Here is a 23,047-nt window from a genome sequence, read left to right on the forward strand (position 1 = left end):
AAATATCATAGTATCCATTTGTTTCACTAATAAAGGCGAAAAGCTGAAAATTAAATTAAGATTTCATAAATTATGTTATTTTATTAAAATATTTGTCATAATTCAAAATCCTATAGTGTAACAAATAAAAAAAAAATTCTTCTTGTTGTCCAATCGTTCTCTCTGATTCATAAAAAACTTTGTCGAAATTTTGAAAAGCAAGGTGAGTTATGAAGGATTGTATGGAATTGTTGTTGGACAAACAATTTTTATTTTGAATCTTCAAGTTCATGGAATATCTTTTCGATTTTATTCAAGTCTGTCGAAAATTTTGAGATTCAAAATTCTTCTCAATATCATTGAAGATCTTTTCCATTTTAATTCAAAATTGTTGAAAATTTTGAATTTCATAATTATTCTCCTAGTTCATTGAAGATTCTTTCAATTTTGATTAAAAATTATCAAAATTTTTGAGAAGATACATCATGAAGATCCTTTCAATTTAAATTGATAAGTGTTGTATTTCTTCTAGGTACACTAAATAAGAAAGTGTTGCCCATAAGATTTTAGGTTTGAGATCGATACATAATTATTTGGTAATTGTTATGTAGGTGATACATTTATTATAAATTCAAACTTACGTATCATAACAAAAAAACAATTAGTGCATAATACATTCTTATTTATATATCTTATTTTGTTTGAGATCATGAAGATCCTTTTGATTCAAATTGATAAATGTTGTATTTCTACAAGATACATTAAATAAGTAAGTGTTGCCCATAAGATTTTAAGTTTGAGATTTATACATTATTGTTTGGTAATTGTTATTGTCACGACCCAAAATCGAGCCGCGACTGGCACCCACACTTACCCTCCTATGTGAGCGAACCAACCAATCTAAATCCTAACATTTCAATTTAATATCAACATAAAGTAATGCGGAAGACTTAANAATTATTCAACATCTATTATTCCCCAAAATCTGAAGTCATCACCACAAGAACATCTATGATCAAATTTCTAAACTAGGAGTATTCTAAGAAGCTAAAATAAACAAAAGCCAGCATGCCGGAACTTCAAGGCATCAAGACATGAGGAAGAAGATCCAGTCGAAGCTAGAAGCATTAGCTCACCCTGAAATCCGGTGTAATGAAGACTGGCTAGAGTTGCGGTTGAGTTTAAGACGACGGTACGTTTGCTGCACTCCACAAATAACAAAGAAAACAAATACAAGTAGGGGTCAGTACAAAACACGGGTACTGAGTAGATATCATCGGCCAACTCAAAATAGAAAGCAATATATCTCAGATAACATCATAAAATCAACTAATATTCTTAACAGGTGATAGCAACAAGTATAAAAATCATTTATAACATCACCGAACATATCTATGAGGACTCAAGCCACCACACCATACTCTTTTGGGAAACATGTTCTTTAGATTGAGTATATTAGCATATTTCAAAGATTCATTATTTTATTCCTCTTGTGTCGGTACGTGACACTCCGCTCCACTACTACTATCCTGGTGTCGGAACGTGACACTCGGATCCATATACTATCCTGGTGCCGGAACGTGACACCCGATCCATATACTATCCTGGTGTCGGAACGTGACACTCCGATCCATATATATATTCTATCCTGGTGCCGGAACGTGACACCCGATCCACTATTTCTATCCTGGTGTCGGAACGTGACACCCGATCCCCTAATCTCATTACTTTAGTTCATCATGCCTTCTTTTATACCAAGGCATCATCAATAACAAGTAAAATTAGGGTTCAAGATTCAATATCCTCATCATGCTAATTTCATTACAATATTATATAAACACATCATGCATACACACAATTAAGCATATAGAAGACTTTATAATACTACCCAACACATATCATTCGCTATTAAGAGTTTAGTACGAATAGCATAAACCATAACATACCTCCACCGAAGATTCGTGATCAAGCAAGCAAATTTNCATAAATCTCATATTCTTTAGGCATTTCAGATAAATAATTAAGAATCCGGATACATTATTGTTGATACATTATGTATTAGTCTGTTGCACTTATTAAGGGAAAAAAAGTTGTAAAATCAATTTAAAATATCATAGTATCCATTTGTTTCACTAATAAAGGCGAAAAGCTGAAAATTAAATTAAGATTTCATAAATTATGTTATTTTATTAAAATATTTGTCATAATTCAAAATCCTATAGTGCAACAAATCTAAAAAAAAAATTCTTCTTGTTGTCCAATCGTTCTCTCTGTTTCATAAAAAACATTGTCGAAATTTTGAAAAGCAAGGTGAGTTATGAAGGATTGTATGAAATTGTTGTTGGACAAACAATTTTTTTTGTGAATCTTCAAGTTCATGGAATATCTTTTCGATTTTATTCAAGTCTGTCGAAAATTTTTGAGATTCAAAATTCTTCTCAATATCATTGAAGATCTTTTCCATTTTAACTCAAAATTGTTGAAAATTTTGAATTTCATAATTATTTTTGTAGTTCATTGAAGATCTTTCAATTTTGATTAAAAATTATCAAAATTTTTGAGAAGATACATCATGAAGATCCTTTCAATTTAAATTGATAAGTGTTGTATTTCTACTAGGTACACTAAATAAGAAAGTGTTGCCCATAAGATTTTAGGTTTGAGATCGATACATAATTATTTGGTAATTGTTATGTATGTGATACATTTATTATAAATTCAAATTTACGTATCATAACAAAAAAACAATTAGTGCATAATACATTATTATTTATATATCTTATTTTGTTTGAGATCATGAAGATCCTTTTGATTCAAATTGATAAATGTTGTATTTCTACAAGATACATTAAATAAGTAAATGTTGCCCATAAGATTTTAAGTTTGAGATTTATACATTATTGTTTGGTAATTGTTATGTATCAGACACATTTAGTATAAATTTGAATTACAAATCATAACTAAAAAATGGTGTATGATACATTATTGTTTATGTCTCTTATTATGTTTGAGAAATACTTAATTCTAAAATTAAAAAATATACATTATAGTAATTGTTTGAGATAGATACATTATTGTTTGGTAATAGTTATGTATAATTTAGTATAAATTTGAATTTACGTATCATTACTAAAAATACTGTGTATGATACACTATATATATGTATTTTATTTTGTTTGAGAAATGCTATATTTTGAAATTTAAAAAAAAACAATATACATGTAATTGTTTCAAAATAGACTCTTTTTGGTGTGAGTGATAAATATACAAATTTTATATATCAAATATATTTATATTGAACGTTATATACACTAATCAAAGATTCAACAACATTAGAGTTATGCATCAAAATCTTAATATGAACATTATACATTACATAAAACAAACGTTATTGCAACAATGATGTATCAGGTCAATAATAACACTAACAAAGCTAACTTAAGACTCAAAATAAACGAGATATATTAAAAATATGTATCTTTAATAGTGATGGTCATGTTATGGTAGATCCAACTTTTTTCTTCCTTTTTTTTTGTGGATGTTTTTCAATAGTAGAAACGTTAATAATATATATACATATATATATATTTCAAGAAACATTAATATACATTGATCAATGTGCATATTTCTTTTTGAAAATTTTTATGAAATAGAATACGATGAAATAAGGTCATTAAAAACTTTGCTAATGACCAGTTCAATGGTACAAGCCTATTGAGGATATTAAGTTAAGAGTTGGTATTCATAATATAATCCATGAGTGTGAAATTGAAAAAACGTGAAGAGGTTTTTTATTTCTGTGGGTGTAAGTTTTAATGACGAGATAGCTCCTTGTCACATGATTTAAGAAGGGACTTGAGAAATTGATCCAAAAATACAACTTAGCTAAAGTCTAAATAAGAAGTAACCAACTGAAAATGACACAAGACCGTTGTAATTACTTATTGAGAAACAGAATGGAGCTTGACACGTGTCTGAAAAATCACTACATGAAAATTTGCGAAAAGTTTTCACTTTGACACTAAAGATGTGAAAAATATTATTTATGCATTTCGATGTTGATTTCAAAGTTTTTTGGGCAAAATTTATTAAATGTTGTATCATCTGATTGTTTGTTGGGCAAATTTTATTAAACGTCATATTATCAGATTATTTTAACTCCCTGTATTAATGGAATTTTTTTAAAATTTTTTCATAGTTGAAAATAAATGAATTGTTTAAAATTTAAGATTATTTGTTAATTTTTTTCTTCGTATAGACTGAGGAAGTAGTGGCGGAGCCAGAACTTTTAATAAGAGCATCCAAAATATGAAATAGCGAAAGGGGGTTCAACATCTACTATATGTACAAAAAAATTACTTTAATCATATTTAAATCACACTGCAGAGAGTAATAAATATATCTATTAACAACTGTGGTTCGGAGTTAAAAAGTATACGGTTATTTGAGTTATATTTTTAAGTTTAAAAAAATATCATTGTTTTTATTGATTCTTGAATATCAAAATAATGATTTATTCTTACAAGTTTGTCATTTTTAATTTTTTGTTATTTTCTGAAAATTACTAACTGTATTAGGCTTAATTAAAGCTTCTTTTCTGATTTGTTTGTTATCTACATTTTTTTTCTTTATTCTTTCTTCTGTTTTGGAGACCACTAATGTTATGATATTGTGTCAACGCGTATAATAATATTATCAACGCGTATAATAATAACTTAAAATATATGTATAGGTAGATATTGAACAATTGATCATTGTACTTACCACTTTTAAAAAATATTTTATGAAATAGAAGACAATGAAATAAGATCATTACAAACTTTGCTAATGATCAGTTCAATGTAATAAACTTATTGAGGATATTAAGTTAATTGTTGGTGTACATAATATAATTCATGTGAGAAAGTGGGAAAATGTAAAGAGGTTTTTTATTTTCGTGGGTGTATGTTTTAATGACGAAATAGCTCCTTGTCACGTGATTTAAGAAGGGACTTGGAAAATTGATCAAAAAATACAATTTAACTAGACTCTAAATAAGAAGTAACCAACTGAAATTGACACTAGTCCGTTGTAATTGTCTACTGAGAAACGGAATAGAACTTGAAACGTGTTCGAAAAATCACTACATGAAAATTTGCGAAAAGTTTTCACTTTCAGACTACAAATGTGAAAAATATTATTTATGCATTTCGATGTTGATTTCAAAGTCCTTTTGGGCAAATTTTATTAAATCTTGTATCATCTCATTATTTTTTGGGAAAATTTTATTAAATGTCATATAAGCAGATTATTTTAACTCCCTATACTAATGACATTTTAATTTTTTTTTTATAGTTTAAAATAAATGAACTATTTAAAATTTAATATAATTGTTGATTTTTTTCCTTCATATAGACTCCACGAAGTAGTGCGGAGCCAGAATTTTTAATAAAGGGGTTTAAAATCTAAAGAATATACACAGGAAGTAGCGAAAGGGGGTTCACATCTATTATATGTACCGAAAAATTACTATAATCATAGTTAAATCACACTGCAGAGGGTAATAAATATATCTATTAACCTTTGTGGTTCGGAGTTAAAAAGTATACGGTTATTTGATTTATATTTTTAAAATTTTTAAGAAAATATCAGTGTTTTGATTGATTCTTGAATATTAAAGTAATGATTTTTTATGAGTTTCTTTCATTTTAAAATTTTCGTTCTTCTTTTCTTGAAAATGCTATCTGTAATAGGCTTAATTAAAGCTTCTTTCCTACTTTGCTTGTTATCTACATTTTTAAGTTATTCTTCTTCTGTTTTGGAGATCACTAATGTAATGATATTGTATCAACGTGTAGAATAATATTATCGACGCGTATAATAATAACCTCAAATATATATGTATTGGTAGATATTGAACAATTGATCAATGTGCTTATTTCTATTGAGAAATATTATGAAATAGAATACGATGAAATAAGGTCATTATAAACATTGCTAATGACCAGTTCAATGTTATAAGCCTATTGAGGATATTAAGATAAGAGTTGGTATTCATCATATAATCCAGGTGTGTGTGAAGAAACGTGAAGATGTTTTTTATTTCTGTGGGTGTAAGTTTTAATGACGAAATAGCTCCTTGTCACATGATTTAAGAAGGACTTGAGAAATTGATCCAAAAATACAATTTAGCTAAAGTCTGAATAAGAAGTAACCAACTGAAAATCCTTTGTAATTATCTACTGAGAAATAGAATGGAACTTGACACATGTCTGAAAAATCACTACATGAAAATTTGCGAAAAGTTTTCACTTTGACACTAAAGATGTGAAAAATATTATTTATGCATTTCAATGTTGATTTCAATGTTTTTTTGGGGGCAAAATTTACGAAATCTTGTATCATCTAATTGTTTTTTGGAAAATTTTATTAAATGTCATATTATCTGATTTTTTTAACTCCCTGTAGTAATGAATTTTTTTATTTTTTTCATTGTTAAAAATAAACGAATTGTTTAAAATTTCAGATTATTTGATGATTTTTTTTCTTCATATAGACTCGAGAAAGTAGTGGCGGAGCCAGAACTTTTAATAAAAGCATTCAAAATCTGAAAAAATATACATAGGAAGTAGCGAAAGGGGGTTTACATCTACTATATGTACGTAAAAAATTACTTTAATCATAGTTAAATCACACTTCAGAGAATAATAAATATATCTATTAACCTTTGTGGTTCGGAATTAAAAAGTATACAGTTATTTGAGTTATATTTTTCAGTTTTTTTAAAAAATATCAGTGTTCTGATTGATTCTTGATTATTTAAGTGATGATTTTATTCCTACGAGTTTCTGCCATTTTAAAATTTTCGTTCTTTTTTGAAAATTACTGATTTTTCATAAAAGAATTAGTTCTATTTGTATTAGGTTTAATCAAAGCGTCTTTTCTCATTTGTTTGTTACAGTTTTTAAGTTATTCTTTCTACTGTTTTGGAGATCAATAATTATATGATATTATGTCAATGCGCATAATAATATTATCGACGCGTATAATGATAACTTAAAATATATGTATAGGTAGATTTTGAACATTTGATCATTCTGCTTATTTATTTTGAAAATATTATGAAATAGAAGACGATGAAATAAGGACATTATAAACTTTGCTAATGATCAATTCAATGTTATAAACTTATTGAGGATATTAATTTAAGTGTTGGTGTTCATAATATAATCCAGGTGTGATAGTGAGAAAAACGTGAAGATATTTTTTATTTTCGTGTGTGTAAATATTAATGACGAAATAGCTCCTTGTCACGTGATTTAATAATGGACTTAGGAAATTGATCCAAAAATATAATTTAGCTAGAGTCTATATAAGAAGTAACTGACTGAAAATGACTCATGTCCTTTGTAATTATCTACTTAGAAACACAATGGAATTAGACACGTGTCTGAAAAATCACTACATGAAAATTTCTGAAAAAATTTCACTTCACACTACTAATGTGAAATATTATCTATGCATTTCGATATTGATTTCAAAGTTTTTTTTGGCAAAATATATTAAATGTTATATCATCTAATTGTTTTTGGGCCAATTTTATTAAATGTCATATTATCAGATTACAATATGTGATGTATTATCAGAATCTATATTCTTTTATATTCTTTTTGTTTTGTTTTCTATATGATTAATATTCTTTATTAATTTTATATTTTATACTATTTAATTCCTAATTTAATTATTAAATTATTTAATAATTAAATTTTTCATCAATAAATCTCACTCACTTTATTTATTCAGTTTTTCAACTCATACCACAATTTTTTTCGTCTTTTGCACCAAAGAACACCCTACTCATCACCACCATAACCCTACCTCCACAACGGTTTTCCCTCTTCTTTTCTGAAAAACTAGTAGCCACCCAAAACTTCAAATCAATTATAAACAAACACCGAATGAGACCCCTTTTCCTTATCCCTTTTTTATTTTATTTTTTATTTATTTTGCAGGTGTTCTAGTGAGCTCGAAGCTTCTTTCACGATTCTGATAACCTTCCAATGAGTTCCGCACTTTCAGATTTGAACAACTAACAAACAACCGCAATGATCAACACCACTAGATCGACTATCGTCGTTGTGATGCTTTTAGGTTGTGGAGGGTAAGGAGGATTTTCATTTTTATTGCTTTTTTACACTTTAATTTTCCTGAGTCACGTGTTGCTTTTTTTTTTTTGTTATCTTTTGTCATTTTAATTTTAGGAGTGAATAAATTTACTTTAGAGTAATTTAGAATGTATAATAGATCGACATGATCATTCAAGTGAGTATTAGAATTTTCTACATAAATTCAAAGAGAATCTACGCCTTATCTCAAATCAAGTGAGTATTAGAATTTTCTACATAAATTCAAAAAGAATCTATGCCTTATCTCAATTTTATTATAATAAAGCATGAGGAAGGAAAACCTCGTGACTTGAGTTGTATGAGTGCAAATTTGCATGTGTGGTCTTAGGAGGGAGTGCTGGATACATTGTATTCAGTAATCCTAAATCATCTCCAGTAATAGCAACAATTCAAATTTTTGAAAACTTGGACATTTTTGCCTCTAAAGCTCAGTTGTGGTTAATGAAACTTATATGTAGAGCTTAATTGCATGCTCTGGAGTGATATGTGGTTGATGAAACTAATTTTGTGGTGCTGACTGAAAAATCAGAAAAAACTTGTGATTGTTCCTGTTTATTTAAATTACGGAAATTCTGACTAATTGTTAATTTGTTGTCTAAAGATATTTTTTTATGTAAAAATTGTTGAAAAAAATTATTTTACATCTCAAAAAAAAACATTCATACTTGTGTCTAGGTTCATTTAATTATAACTTTTGATGAATATTTAATACGTTAATTATTCTAACATATTACTGATGATAATTAAATGTCCTAAATAGTGTTCTTTGACCTGTTTCCTAACCCCTGTCTATTGATAACACAAATACATTAATTATGAGTCATTTCTTTACTGCAATGCTAAGTTAAATTGTAAGTGTCACTTTATTTCCATTGATTTATTACATTGAAGATAGATTTTTCTATCCAATATTTTACACCTTATATATGTTTCTTTTGCTTGTATTTGGCAGTAGAAGATTGATAGGCACACTTCAAGCTATGAGAATTTCCTAAAATATTCGTGATAAAATATTTTTCAGTAAGATTTTCAACAATTTTGAAAATATTTCATATACTTTATTTCTTCTGAAAAACACTACTAAACCTGTAAAATTGATAGGGTTGATATCAACACTGGCCGACGAACAAAGTAATAATCAAGAGACAATGGGAATCTGATATGTCAAGGGAGACAAATGACAACTTCAAGCATACTCCATGTAAGTTTTCAACTGGGAGAATAATTGGACTTCTTATGTTCATGAAGAAGGTATGTGACAATATTATATATTTAAAGTTTTAATATTGTGTATGGAAAATTGAGCCAAATATATTTCTCAAATTTGGAGAAATAAATATTCTGCTAAGGAAAATCTTGACTAAGCAGATGATATATTTGTGTGGTCATTTCTATAGTGAATCATGTGGGGTTGTGACTAATATGTCAAAGATCAGATGTTAGATTTGGATGGTACCGAGTATACTTGTGCATTACACCCAAGTTGAAGAAAAATGATTTATATATATTAGGGATTCTAGAACTACTAACGTTCTTAGAATGGAAAAATTCATCTTATTAAACTCACATATGGAAAATATTGATATTGTCTAAAGTGGTATATACGATTTAATATTCGAGTCAATGATCCTTATGGAAATATGATTAAAAGTTGAAACCTCTTGTTTGACTAAGATAAAATTTAACAAAATTATTAAAATGATTTATCAACAAATGAAATCTAAGTCAAAAAATAACTTAGAAACCATTTAAAAATCCAACCCCCAAATTCTAATCAACTCATAAATACTGCAATCTTACGAGAAGAACAAAAATACACATACTTAAAGAGGGATAACATATATATTAACACAAAATTGTTAGATATAGCAAGAAATAAAAATTATAACTCAGAATACCTTATTGATAACAGTTGATAGCAAATCTTAACACATAAAGAAAACAACTTACATTAGCAAGAAATGAATTTTTTTTAGTCGAGCAATAACATAGAAATACTTTTCAAGGTTGAACCCCAAAACCTAATAAACACATTAATATTTTAAAATCTTACGAGAGAGGAACAAAATTACAAATAATCGACTAGACATAATTAAAAGATGACATATTTTACAATATTTAGAGTAGCTGAGATAGATGACATTAATCTGATGACAGAATGTTTTGTTAAATGCTTATTGTTTGATAGAATGCTTTAGAGATCATTAACTTATAACAATTTTATTGAGTGGCTAAGCAATCATATTTGGGTTGCTTTTGATGCATAAATTTGTGTTGAAATTGAAAAATATTTATTTTGAAACCACCTCTAACATAGTGGTAGAAAGAGTACCATGCTGCGTCTAGACTTCAAACAGTTTGTTTTAACCATGTTAATAGTTCCACATTATTGGTTAATAGAGAATCAAAATAAATTTACCAATGAATCGCGAAATGCTATGGTTCTTACATATAATTTATGAATTTATACAGAAGTAATTCGCGAGATCATGCTGCTAAGAAGTTATATGTTTGTGTGTTTTGAGTATCCATAATTTAGACTTAATTCTTTTGAACGTCTTGAAACATATAAATAATACTAGATGTGAAATTTATTAGTGTCACATTTGTGAATATCTTCCTACATATACAAATGGTTTTCGTTGAAAAACAAAGCGATGATGTTTTTGACATTTTAATTTATAAATTTGTATGTTACATACAAAATTTGAAACTTGATGAAAAATTATATCTCTACTATGAAATACTTTGAAAGTGTAGAGATGTTTTGTTAAGGTAGTATTACATTATTGTAAGAAAAGGAAAAAATAGAATCTAAGTTTTTTAATTGTATGTTAATTAATGTTGTGATAGTCAATTGTGATGTGACTGAATGTAACGCTAGAGTGGGAAAATATATTAATAATTTTGTAAAGTTTATTATATTCTCATGTTCTTGTTGAGATATTGCATATTGATGCATTATTTTGGAAAGAAATAATTGTTGATACATGAGAGGTGCCACATGATGCAATGTGAATCTCAAAATTTGGTAGTAATGATGAGTTATTATTGATGACGGTGCTATAACATAAAAGGCAACTAATTAGTGGTTAGTTTTCGTACAGGAGTTGATTAGTAATCAGACTAAGTGGTTAAGACAACTCTTAGTGTGTATTTTAATTGGAATAAAACTAACATTTTTTTATCATAAAATTAGATATATGTGTTTAATACATAACATAAAAGGCAACTAATTAGTGTTTAGTTTTCGTACAGGAGTTGATTAGTGATCAGACTAAGTGATTAAGACAACTCTTAGTGTGTATTTCAAATGGAATAAAACTAACATTTTTTATCATAAAATTAGATATATGTGTTTAAGACATAATATAAAAAGAAATGTTGTGAGATCAATAATAACGACAAGCGCATGAGCTCTTAGTGCAAAACCACAATAACGATAAAGATTGAGCGGGAATAATGTGATAGAATAGGATACTTAACTTACAAAAGAGTTATTGGTTCATAGAAGTTGTAAATTTCCCTAATTGTTTTGTAAGTTTAATCTCTTTTACCTATCAAAATAAAAGAAGATAATACAAATTATGTTCCTATAGGCTATAGCATATATAGGTAATAGGTGTACTTGTTGGTAATGGGCACTTAGTTGAGTGTTGTAGAGGAGTAGTACTTACTAACACCAAACAATACTTTCTATTTGAACTTGAAAGTGAGGTTGAAAGCTTGATGCAACAACTTTTAGGTTGTGATTTCATAGAACATATTTGTGGTTGGTGGTATTGGAAAGTTGGTTTTGAGAACTACGCCCTCAATGCCTTTGGTATAAACAGCAAAGGTAGTACAACATGGACATGAGGTGCAAGCACGTCACGATCTCAAACTCTATTGTGAAAAGGGTTTAGTATTTAAGTAAAGAAGGACGGAACGTGACTCGTATCCATTGAGCTTTTGAGACAAAATAACAAATTTATCAGTCATAAAAAACAAGTTTCGATGTTTTGACTATACTATCTAGCAATCTAAAAGGATAAATAACCTAAAACAACAGTTCTTATTTTAGCAAAATTTTTAAAATTATCTATCACTTAAAAAAATTAAAATTTCTTCTCGAATACATCACTCTCCTTTTTTTTTTATACATCAGGAAATCTAGTAATGTATTCGAAATCCATAAATTATAAGAGATTTTTGTAATTTAAAAAAGAATATGTAAATAATTTAATTAGCTCATAGGTAAATTATGCATATTTAAGACTTTATTGCTTTTCTTGATGTTTGAGAGGAATATCAATACTTTGATATGTTCATTGGACTAGAAGGACTACAAGGTCGAAATAAAGACTATACATGCATAGGATTCCTTTAAGGATGGGGTAATTGTTTTGGTGAAGGTAAGTTAAAAAAGGAAATTCGCCCAGACATTTTTCCTTGCTCCAAAACACAACGGTTATTTTGTTTTAAGTGATGTTTTTAGGTAGGTAGAACCAAATGAGATTGATACAGTCTCGCAAAAGATTAATCAAACTGAGGGTGTGAAGTTAGAGGTTCCGACCCCTGATCCAAGTTGGATCTCTTTTGTAAATCAATAAGTGTAGTTATTCTTGGTTTCTCTTAAAATCTTTTATTATCTTCATATTGAATCCAAAACCTACTCATGTCGTTGATCCTCCAAATCTCAATCAAGTTGGGTCAGGTGTAGAAGAAGTTCAACATGTTGAGTAAAAGCCCAATGACTCTTTGGAAGATGGATACATGTTGGTGATGAAAGATAGATTGTTGTGGAAATTGAATCTCGTTTCAACGAGGATCAGAACCCAGCAAATACAGAATCCGCTAATTCTGTTTCCCAAGAGGATTCTCCAAAGAAGTCATATGCATCAATCGTCACTTCAGAAAGAAGAAAGGGAAATCCAAATTCTAGGTAGCCACAAACACTTCCAGAATGTCTTCCCAAAGGTTGTAAAACAGTCGGTTGCTGCAGTAGCACAAACTGCAGCTCTTGAAGCATAAAATACTACAGCCCCTGGCGGAATTAATGAACCTGAAACTAATGATACGGAACATGAGTGTATAATTTCTTTGAAACTTGCCTGAAATATACTCATTACTTCCATTATGTGGGACACATCAATATGTGACAAAAAAATGAAATAGGCATGTTCTATTTAATTTTTGAGCAAATGAAGTAGCATAATAAGTAGATGTGGTTTGATCTAGATGTTGGGTTATTTGATTTACTAGCATTGTTATGCTTATTCTGCTTTAGACTTTATTATTATTTACGGTCCCAGTAAGAGTACATAGTCATCTGATTTACTTCAATTTTAATTAAAATTTAAAATTTGAGTAAATTAGATGACAATGTGCTGTTGCAGGGACTGTCAGCAATGAGGAAGTCAGAAGTAGAATGAACATGACAATTGCAAGCAGATCAAATAATACAACATCTTGATCAAACTCAAAACACATCTACTTATTGTGCTCCTTTATTTGCTAAAAAAAATTAAATACGAACATCCCTATGCCATTTTTTCTGACATATAGATGTGTCCATCACAAGATGGAAGTAATGAGTTTATTTCAGACAGGCTTCAAGATATTATACCTTCTCTTCAGCATAATTAGCTTCAGATACATCGATTACACTAGGGGTAGTAGGATTTGATGCTTCAGGAGCTGCAGTTTGTGGTACTGCAGCAACCGTCTGTTTTACAGCCTTCGGAGGAACTATTCTGGAAGTATTGGTGGGTGCATAGATTTTGGTTGGCCCTTTCTTTGTTTGTGAACTGACAATTGATACATATGACTTCTTTGGAGCATCTTCTTGGGCAACAAAAATAGTTGATTCTGCATTTGTAAGGTGCTACTTCTCGTTGAAATGTTATTCAGTCTCCACAACAATCTCTCTTTCATCAACAACTTGTCTCCCATCTTCTAAAGAGTCATTGGATTTTTCTTCAACATGTTGAACGTCTTCTGCAGGTGAGCCAGCTTGGTAGAGATTTGGAGGATCAAACACATGAGTAGGTTCTGTATTCAAAACGGAAATAGTAAAATATTTTAAGAGGATGCAAGAACAAGTATATTTATTGAATTAGAAAAGAGATCCAACCTGGATCGCGGGTCAAAACCTCTGACTGCATATCATTAGTTCCATTAATCACTTCTGAGATGGTATCAATCTCATTTTCTTTGACATACCTAAAAACATCATTCAAAACAAAATAATAACCCTTGTACTGCGGAGCAAGGAAAATTGTCTTGGGCTAATTTCCTTTTTAACTTATCCCTTCCGGTTAAGCATCCAATCACCAAAACAACCACCCCATCCTTAAAGGAATCCTGTGCATCTGCAGTCCTTATTTCGGCCTTGTAGTTCTTGTTGTCCAATGAACATATCAAAGCTATATTAATGTTGTTTTCCGGTCATTCTACTTGTTTTTTTTTCTATCAATGATTATTTGACCTTTAATTAGAAGCAACTAACAGGTTTGAAGGGTTATTAAGTTATTTTTCAACTTGGATTGTTCATTTTTTGCTACATTTTTTAAAATAGGTATTGAAACACCTGATATTAGTTGTTCTCTTTATATGTTTGGATTTGGTATACTACTTTAAGTTTTTCTAAGTTTATCTTACGAGTTAGAATTTCTATTTCTTGTTAAATATGAAAATTATGTGTTAACGAGATGAGAGGATGGCAAGCTTGTGCAATTACGAACCTTATGGAAACTGAGTTAGAAAAAAAAAAGATAATTATAATTTAATTGATATAAATTATTGATCTAAATAGAGTTTGCTATAGTTCTATAATTTTGAACTCAGACAAATGGATTGATGAGTGCTCTATGTTTCATAAATAACTTATTTTCTAAGTGTTTTTGAATGTAGTAAAAGATTATTTGAAGAAAAAAAGATGAACTTATTATTGTAACTTAATGGCCTTAACTATTTTTAGATATCCCTTACTTTCTGTATATATTGTTAGGAAATTCTTCTATCACAAATTCAAAGCAAGTATTTCACTATGTAACTTATAATGGGTATGTATAATAAGATTGTTTAAAATTAATTTGCACAAGTTCGGGCTATTAAACTAAGTAATTCATTAAATTCAAGCTCATTTTTCAAAACATTACGTGTTCATCGACGTGTGAGAGAGGAGATAAGTAACCGGCGAGTGAATATCAGCAATGTATGTCATTTGTCTAAAAATTATAAAAATGTCACTGTCTAATTATCCCTTTATAAGTGTTTTTGTTCCTGATCTCTTGTAAGATTTTTAACATTTATCTGTTAATTATATTTTGGAGTTTTAACTTTTATAGGGGGTTTAAAGTTATTTTTCCGAAAGAAACGATCGTTCGCATTAATAAGAATGATGTTAATGTCACCACTATTTTAGAGAAGTCAACAAAGTAGCGGACTATTTGACAAAATGGGCCACAATGATTAACATATTTACCATCTACAATAATTTTAATGAAGGGTTATATGGTATATTGTAAATATTACATAAATCTTACAGTGTTAAGAGCTAATTACATCATATCTCGATTGATTCTTAAATTACAAAAATTTCTTCAAATTATTGGATATTAGATACATCAGGAAACCTGCGGATACATAATTCACTGATTGTGAATATACATTACTTACTGGAAGTGATGTATCTGAGATGGGAGGGATATATCCGAGAGGGGATAAAGATATTGAGATGAGATGATTGTAATTTTCTTAAATGGTAGAAAATTTTAGAGATTATAGTAAAATAAAATGGGTATTTAGACAAAGTTTTCCACATAGTAATGACTCATTCTTCCTGGACAAAGCTTAGATGCCCAGTTTTACGATTCAATGTCGTAGAGATGTCATTTTCTAATCATCTCTTTTGATTATGTAATACTAAACATATCAAAAGGATTATTATTTGGTAATCGTTATTCATCAAATACGTTTAGTATAAATTCAAATTTACGTATCATAACTAAATAATTAGTGTATCATACATTATTATTTATGTATCTTATTTACTTTGAGATCATGAAGATCCTTTCAATTTAAATTGATAAATGTTGTGTTTCTACTAGATATATTGAATAAGTAAGTGTTGCCCATAAGATTTTAAATTTTAGATCAATGCATTTCTACTAGATACATTAAATAGGTAAGTGTTGCCCATAAGATTTTATGTTTAGATCAATGCATTATTGTTTGGTAATTATTATGTATCACACACATTTATTATAAATTTGAATTTGCGTATCGTAAATAAAAAAAATTATGGTACGTAAATTCAAACTTATAATAAATGTGCCTGATACATAATAATTACCAAACAATAATGTATCAATCGGCAAATTTAAAATCTTATGGGCAACACTTAATTAATGTATCTAGTAGAAACACAACATTTATCAATTTAAATCGCAAGGATCTTCATGATCTCAAAGAAAATAAAATACATAAATCATAAGATAATTACATATATGCACACCTTTTATTTTCATAATTTTCATTATTCCCTACTAGTTTTAAAATTTTTCAAAATCCCATATTTTACTCCCTAACCCCCAAGGATACATAAATCATATCACCCAAAATCAATGTTTATTCTTTCCTTATTTCATTCCATAGATCTCTCTCTATTTTAAGTTACACAATCTTAAAAGTTATTTTCTCATTCAAGTTTAAAATATGATGTTTTGCTATTTGATATGTCATATTGAATTACCGAATTAAAAATGAAAACTTAGAATTTGACGAAATTTAATTTAACCTCGAAAAGCTGAATTCTCACAATCTTTTTGAAAATAAATTTAACACATTATTTTTCAAATTTAGCAAGCAAACCTAATTAAAAAATCCTTTAAGTCGTTAATTCCTACACCACTAACACAAAATCATTGTGGCCAGTTTATGAGAATTTGTTAAAAGATATAGATTTATTATTTTTGTCTTTATTGAGTGAATTTTTTAGATTTTTAAAATAAATGAATTGTTCGAAACTTAAGAGAATTGTTGGGACAATTCATATATATCCTTCATTTAATGAGGTTCTTAACTATTTAACATTTTATAGGAGAATAGTTTGAAAATGATATAAAGAACAATAGTGGAAAATAGCATTTCAATTAGTTATGTACTAAAATATTTTTCTTAAAAAATATTGTCATATCCCAATAAGTTACTTAACATGGATAGAGGGAGTATGAAGTTGAAAAAACTTCATAATTACATATTTTTACCTTATTAACTAATTATTATCCCTGTAGTTTGAGATAGTTACATATTGTCTCACTAATTAATAGTTTCATATCATATTTCAAATTAGATACACTAGATATATATATTTTTTCTATCAAATGCATTACATCTAGGAAAACCGGCAGGTGAGAGAGCCAGAGACATAGCAATTGTACTTGGATATTTACAACTAATTTCAAACCTCATTTGACCGAAATACATGTATATTGGGACCAAAATTTTGCAGGAGTGATAACTTTGTTTTAAAAACCAACGAAAAGGCACATTATTATATTCTTATCTAGTGAAAGCGATGTTATTTATGTAATTCAGGTTAATAATGTCAAAAGTAAAAATAATCAGATAATATAACACTCAATAAATTTTCCCAATAAAATAAAGCAGAAAATTACATTTCATTAACCTTTTCCTATTTTATAAGTGGTAAAAAAAGGGTTATAAAAATTAATTTACGACTAAAAAGAACAAATAAAAAAGTAACCAAAAAAAAGGAAGAAAACTAAAAAATAAAAAATATGGGTCATGCTATTCGTACTAGAGTCTTTCACATGTTTTCTCATCCTAGTGGGATATTTTTTTCATTTCACTTAACCCACAAAAATGGAATACCCATTCACATTTTTTTTGCCTTTGCATCCTGGAATTTTTCCTTTATAATCTCCCAAAATGGTCTAATGGTTTCTCCGCCTTGAAACTTTTATTGAGTTTCTCTCTATCCCTTTTATAATTTTCTTAGTTTGAAATTCAATAACTCTCTCATTTTTTAGATTTTGCTAACATGGACAAAACTGAAGAAAACAGAGAAAATTCAAAGAATGTGAAGTTGAATTTAGGGCGTTCATTGAATGGTAATTTGGGTGTTAACTCTGAAAAAATTGAAGATATTGAACCGTTCATCGTTAATAACTAATGGAAATTCTTCTTTGTTGTTTTAGGTGGATTACAAGGAAGTGTTGCTTCAAGTTTGACTGAGCTTGAAACCCCACAACCACCTAATCGATGCATAAAAATTTTTCTTCCTTTTAATTATTTCGTTGAAACACTCTTTATTTACTCAAATAAAAAGAATTGTGTAAATTCACGAAAAATTGTATCAGTTAGCTTTTTCAGGTTTCTCAAAACTACTAATGAGAAATAATGAATGTTGTCAGGGAAAAGTACTAAAGAAGTTGTAGAGAAGCTGAGAATATTCTTAAACAAGATGCCTTCTTTTTTCTATGACGGACCAAATGGAAAGAAGACAAAAGGATAGTTGTTATACTCGTTTACCAAGAGAGAAAGATTTGAAGATAGTTTATGCTTGTCATGCTAGTTTTCTGACCCCAGCTGAATTTGTCAAACATGGTGGTGGAGGTGACATTGACGTTGAAAACCCTTTAAAGCATATAAACATAATTCTTGACAACTGAAGAGTGGACTAATGCTTTAATATGGTTCTTATGTGATCTTTCCTTTGTTTTTTTTTGTACTGAAAAAGTTCAATGGCTATTGCCCAAAAAGGCATTAGCTTTGATATCATTGTTGTTTCATCTTTTGTCTTATTTCCTAAAAAGGCATTAGCTTTGATATCGTTATTATGTGATCTTTCGTTTTATTGCCTAAAAAGGCATTAACAATAAAACGAAAGATCAAATAACAACGATATCAAAGTTAATGCCTTTTTAGGTAATAAAACGAAAGATCACATAATAACGATATCAAAGCTAATGCCTTTTTAGGAAATGAGACAAAAGATCAAACAACAACGATATCAAAGCTAATGCCTTTTTGGGAAATAGCCATTGAACTTTTTCAGTACAAAAAAAACAAAAGGAAAGATCACATAAGAACCATATTAAAGCATTAGTCCACTCTTCAGTATTCAAGAATTATGTTTATATGCTTTAAAGGGTTTTCAACGTCAATGTCACCTCCACCACCATGTTTGACAAATTCAGCTGGGGTCAGAAAACTAGCATGACAAGCATAAACTATCTTCAAATCTTTCTCTCTTGGTAAACGAGTATAACAACTATCCTTTTGTCTTCTTTCCATTTGGTCCGTCATAGAAAAAAGAAGGCATCTTGTTTAAGAATATTCTCAGCTTCTCTACAACTTCTTTAGTACTTTTCCCTGACAACATTCATTATTTCTCATTAGTAGTTTTGAGAAACCTGAAAAAGCTAACTGATACAATTTTTCGTGAATTTACACAATTCTTTTTATTTGAGTAAATAAAGAGTGTTTCAACGAAATAATTAAAAGGAAGAAAAATTTTTATGCATCGATTAGGTGGTTGTGGGGTTTCAAGCTCAGTCAAACTTGAAGCAACACTTCCTTGTAATCCACCTAAAACAACAAAGAAGAATTTCCATTAGTTATTAACGATGAACGGTTCAATATCTTCAATTTTTTCAGAGTTAACACCCAAATTACCATTCAATGAACGCCCTAAATTCAACTTCACATTCTTTGAATTTTCTCTGTTTTCTTCAGTTTTGTCCATGTTAGCAAAATCTAAAAAATGAGAGAGTTATTGAATTTCAAACTAAGAAAATTATAAAAGGGATAGAGAGAAACTCAATAAAAGTTTCAAGGCGGAGAAACCATTAGACCATTTTGGGAGATTATAAAGGAAAAATTCCAGGATGCAAAGGCAAAAAAAATGTGAAGGGGTATTCCATTTTCGTGGGTTAAGTGAAATAAAAAAAATATCCCACTAGGATGAGAAAACATGTGAAAGACTCGTACGAATAGCATGACCCATATTTTTTATTTTTTAGTTTTCTTCGTTTTTTTTGGTTACTTTTTTATTTGTTCTTTTTAGTCGTAAATTTATTTTTATAACCCTTTTTTTTACCACTTATAAAATAGGAAAAGGTCAATTAAATGTAATTTTCTGCTTTATTTTATTGGGAAAATTTATTGAATGTTATATTATCTGATTATTTTTACTTTTGGCATTATTAACCTGAATTACATAAACAACATCGCTTTCACTAGATAAGAATATAATTATGTGTCTTTTCGTTGGTTTTTAAAACAAAGTTATCACTCCTGCAAAATTTTGGTCCCAATATACATGTATTTCGGTCAAATGAGGTTTGAAAGTAGTTGTAAATATTCAAGTAAAATTGCTATGTCTCTGACTCTCTCACCTGCCTGTTTTCCTACATGTAATGCATTTGATAGAAAAAATACATATATCTAGTGTATCTAATTTCAAATATGATATGAAACTATTAATTAGTGAGACAGTATGTAATTATCTCAAACTACATGGATATTAATTAGTTAATAAGGTAAAAATATGTAATTATGAAGTTTTTTCAACTTCATACTCCCTCTATCCATGTTAAGTAACTTATTGGGATATGACATATTTTTTAAGAAAAATATTTTAGTACATAACTAACTGAAATGCTATTTTCCACTATTGTTCTTTATATCATTTTCAAACTATTCTCCTATAAAATGTTAAATAGTTAAGAACCTCATTAAATGAAGGATATATATGAATTGTCCCAACAATTTTCTTAAGTTTTGAACAATTCATTTATTTTAAAATTCAAAAAAATTCACTCAATAAAGACAAAAATAATAAATCTATATTTTTTAACAAATTCTCATAAACTGGCCACAATGATTTTGTGTTAGTGGTGTAGGAATTAACGACTTAAAGGATTTTTTAATTAGGTTTGCTTGCTAAATTTGAAAAATAATGTGTTAAATTTATTTTCAAAAAGATTGTGAGAATTCAGCATTTCGAGGTTAAATTAAATTTCGTCAAATTCTAAGTTTTCATTTTTAATTCGGTAATTCAATATGACATATCAAATAGCAAAACATCATATTTTAAACTTGAATGAGAAAATAACTTTTAAGATTGTGTAACTTAAAATAGAGAGAGATTTATGGAATGAAATAAGGAAGGAATAAACATTGATTTTGGGTGATATGATTTATGTATCCTTGGGGGTTAGGGAGTAAAATATGGGATTTTGAAAAATTTTAAAACTAGTAGGGAATAATGAAAATTATGGAAATAAAAGGTGTGCATACATGTAAGTTATCTTATTATTTATTTATTTTATTTTATTTGAGGTCATGAAGATCCTTGCGATTTAAATTGATAAATGTTGTGTTTCTACTAGATACATTAATTAAGTGTTGCCCATAAGATTTTAAATTTGTGATCGATACATTATTGTTTGGTAATTATTATGTATCAGGCACATTTATTATAAGTTTTAATTTACGCATCATAATTTTTTTTATTTATGATACGTAAATTCAAATTTATAATAAATGTGTCTGATACATAATAATTACCAAACAATAATGCATTGATCTAAAACATAAAATCTTATGGGCAACACTTACCTATTTAATGTATCTAGTAGAAATGCATTGATCTAAAATTTAAAATCTTATGGGCAACACTTACTTATTCAATATATCTAGTAGAAACACAACATTTATCAATTTAAATTGAAAGGATCTTCATGATCTCAAAGTAAATAAGATACATAAATAATAATGTATGATACACTAATTATTTAGTTATGATACGTAAATTTGAATTTATACTAAACGTGTTTGATAAATAACGATTACCAAATAATAACCCTTTTGATACGTTTACTACTACATAATCAAAAGAGATGATTAGAAAATGACATCTCTACGACATTTAATCGTAAAACTGGGCATCTAAGCTTTGTCCAGGAAGAATGAGTCATTAATATGAGGAAAACTTCGTCTAGATACCCATTTTATTTTACCATAATCTCTAAAATTTTCTACCATTTAAGAAAATTACAATCATCTCATCTGAATATCTTTATCCCCTCTCGGATATATCCCTCCGATCTCGGATACATCACTTCCATTAAATAATGTTTATTCACAATCAGTGAATTATGTATCCGCAGGTTTCCTGATGTATCTGATTTCCTATAATTTGAAGAAATTTTTGTAATTTAAGAATCAATCGAGATGTGATGTAATTAACTCTTAACACTGTAAGATTTATGTAATATTTACAATTTACCATATAACCCTTCATTAAAATTATTGTAGATGGTCAATATGTTAATTATTGTGGCCCATTTTGTCAAATAGTCCGCTACTTTGTTGAGTTCTCTAAAATAGTGGTGACATTAACATCATTCTTATTAATGCGAACGATCGTTTCTTTCGGAAAAATAACTTTAAACCCCCTATAAAAGTTAAAACTCCAAAATATAATTAACAGATAAATGTTAAAAATCTTACAAGAGATCAGGAACAAAAACACTTATAAAGGGATAATTAGACAGTGACATTTTTATATTTTTTAGACAAATGACATACATTGCTGATATTCACTCGCCGGTTACTTATCTCCTCTCTCACACGTCGATGAACACGTAATGTTTTGAAAAATGAGTTGGAATTTAATGAATTATTTAGTTTACTAGCCCGAACGTGTGCAAATTAATTTTAAACAAACTTATTATACATACCCATTATAAGTTACATAGTGAAATACTTGCTTTGAATTTGTGATAGAAGAATTTCTTAACAATATATACAGAAAGTAAGGGATATCTAAAAATAGTTTAGGCCATTAAGTTACAATAATAAGTTCATCTTTTTTTTCTTCAAATAAT

General features: G+C 28.4%; 3 pseudogenes; 1 reads left to right on the plus strand and 2 right to left on the minus strand.

Annotated features, from left to right (window-relative positions):
* Nucleotides 1–12,954: 12,954 nt before the first annotated feature.
* LOC107023244 lies at nt 12,955–14,558 on the minus strand (annotated as a pseudogene).
* Nucleotides 14,559–18,192: 3,634 nt separating this feature from the next.
* Nucleotides 18,193–18,823, plus strand: LOC107023252 (annotated as a pseudogene).
* A 445-nt stretch (nt 18,824–19,268) lies between these two features.
* Nucleotides 19,269–19,899, minus strand: LOC107023261 (annotated as a pseudogene).
* Between the last annotated feature and the right edge of the window lie 3,148 nt (nt 19,900–23,047).

The sequence above is a fragment of the Solanum pennellii genome, chromosome 1 (assembly GCF_001406875.1).
Source record: "Solanum pennellii chromosome 1, SPENNV200".
In the NCBI taxonomy this organism is placed as follows: Eukaryota; Viridiplantae; Streptophyta; class Magnoliopsida; order Solanales; family Solanaceae; genus Solanum; species Solanum pennellii.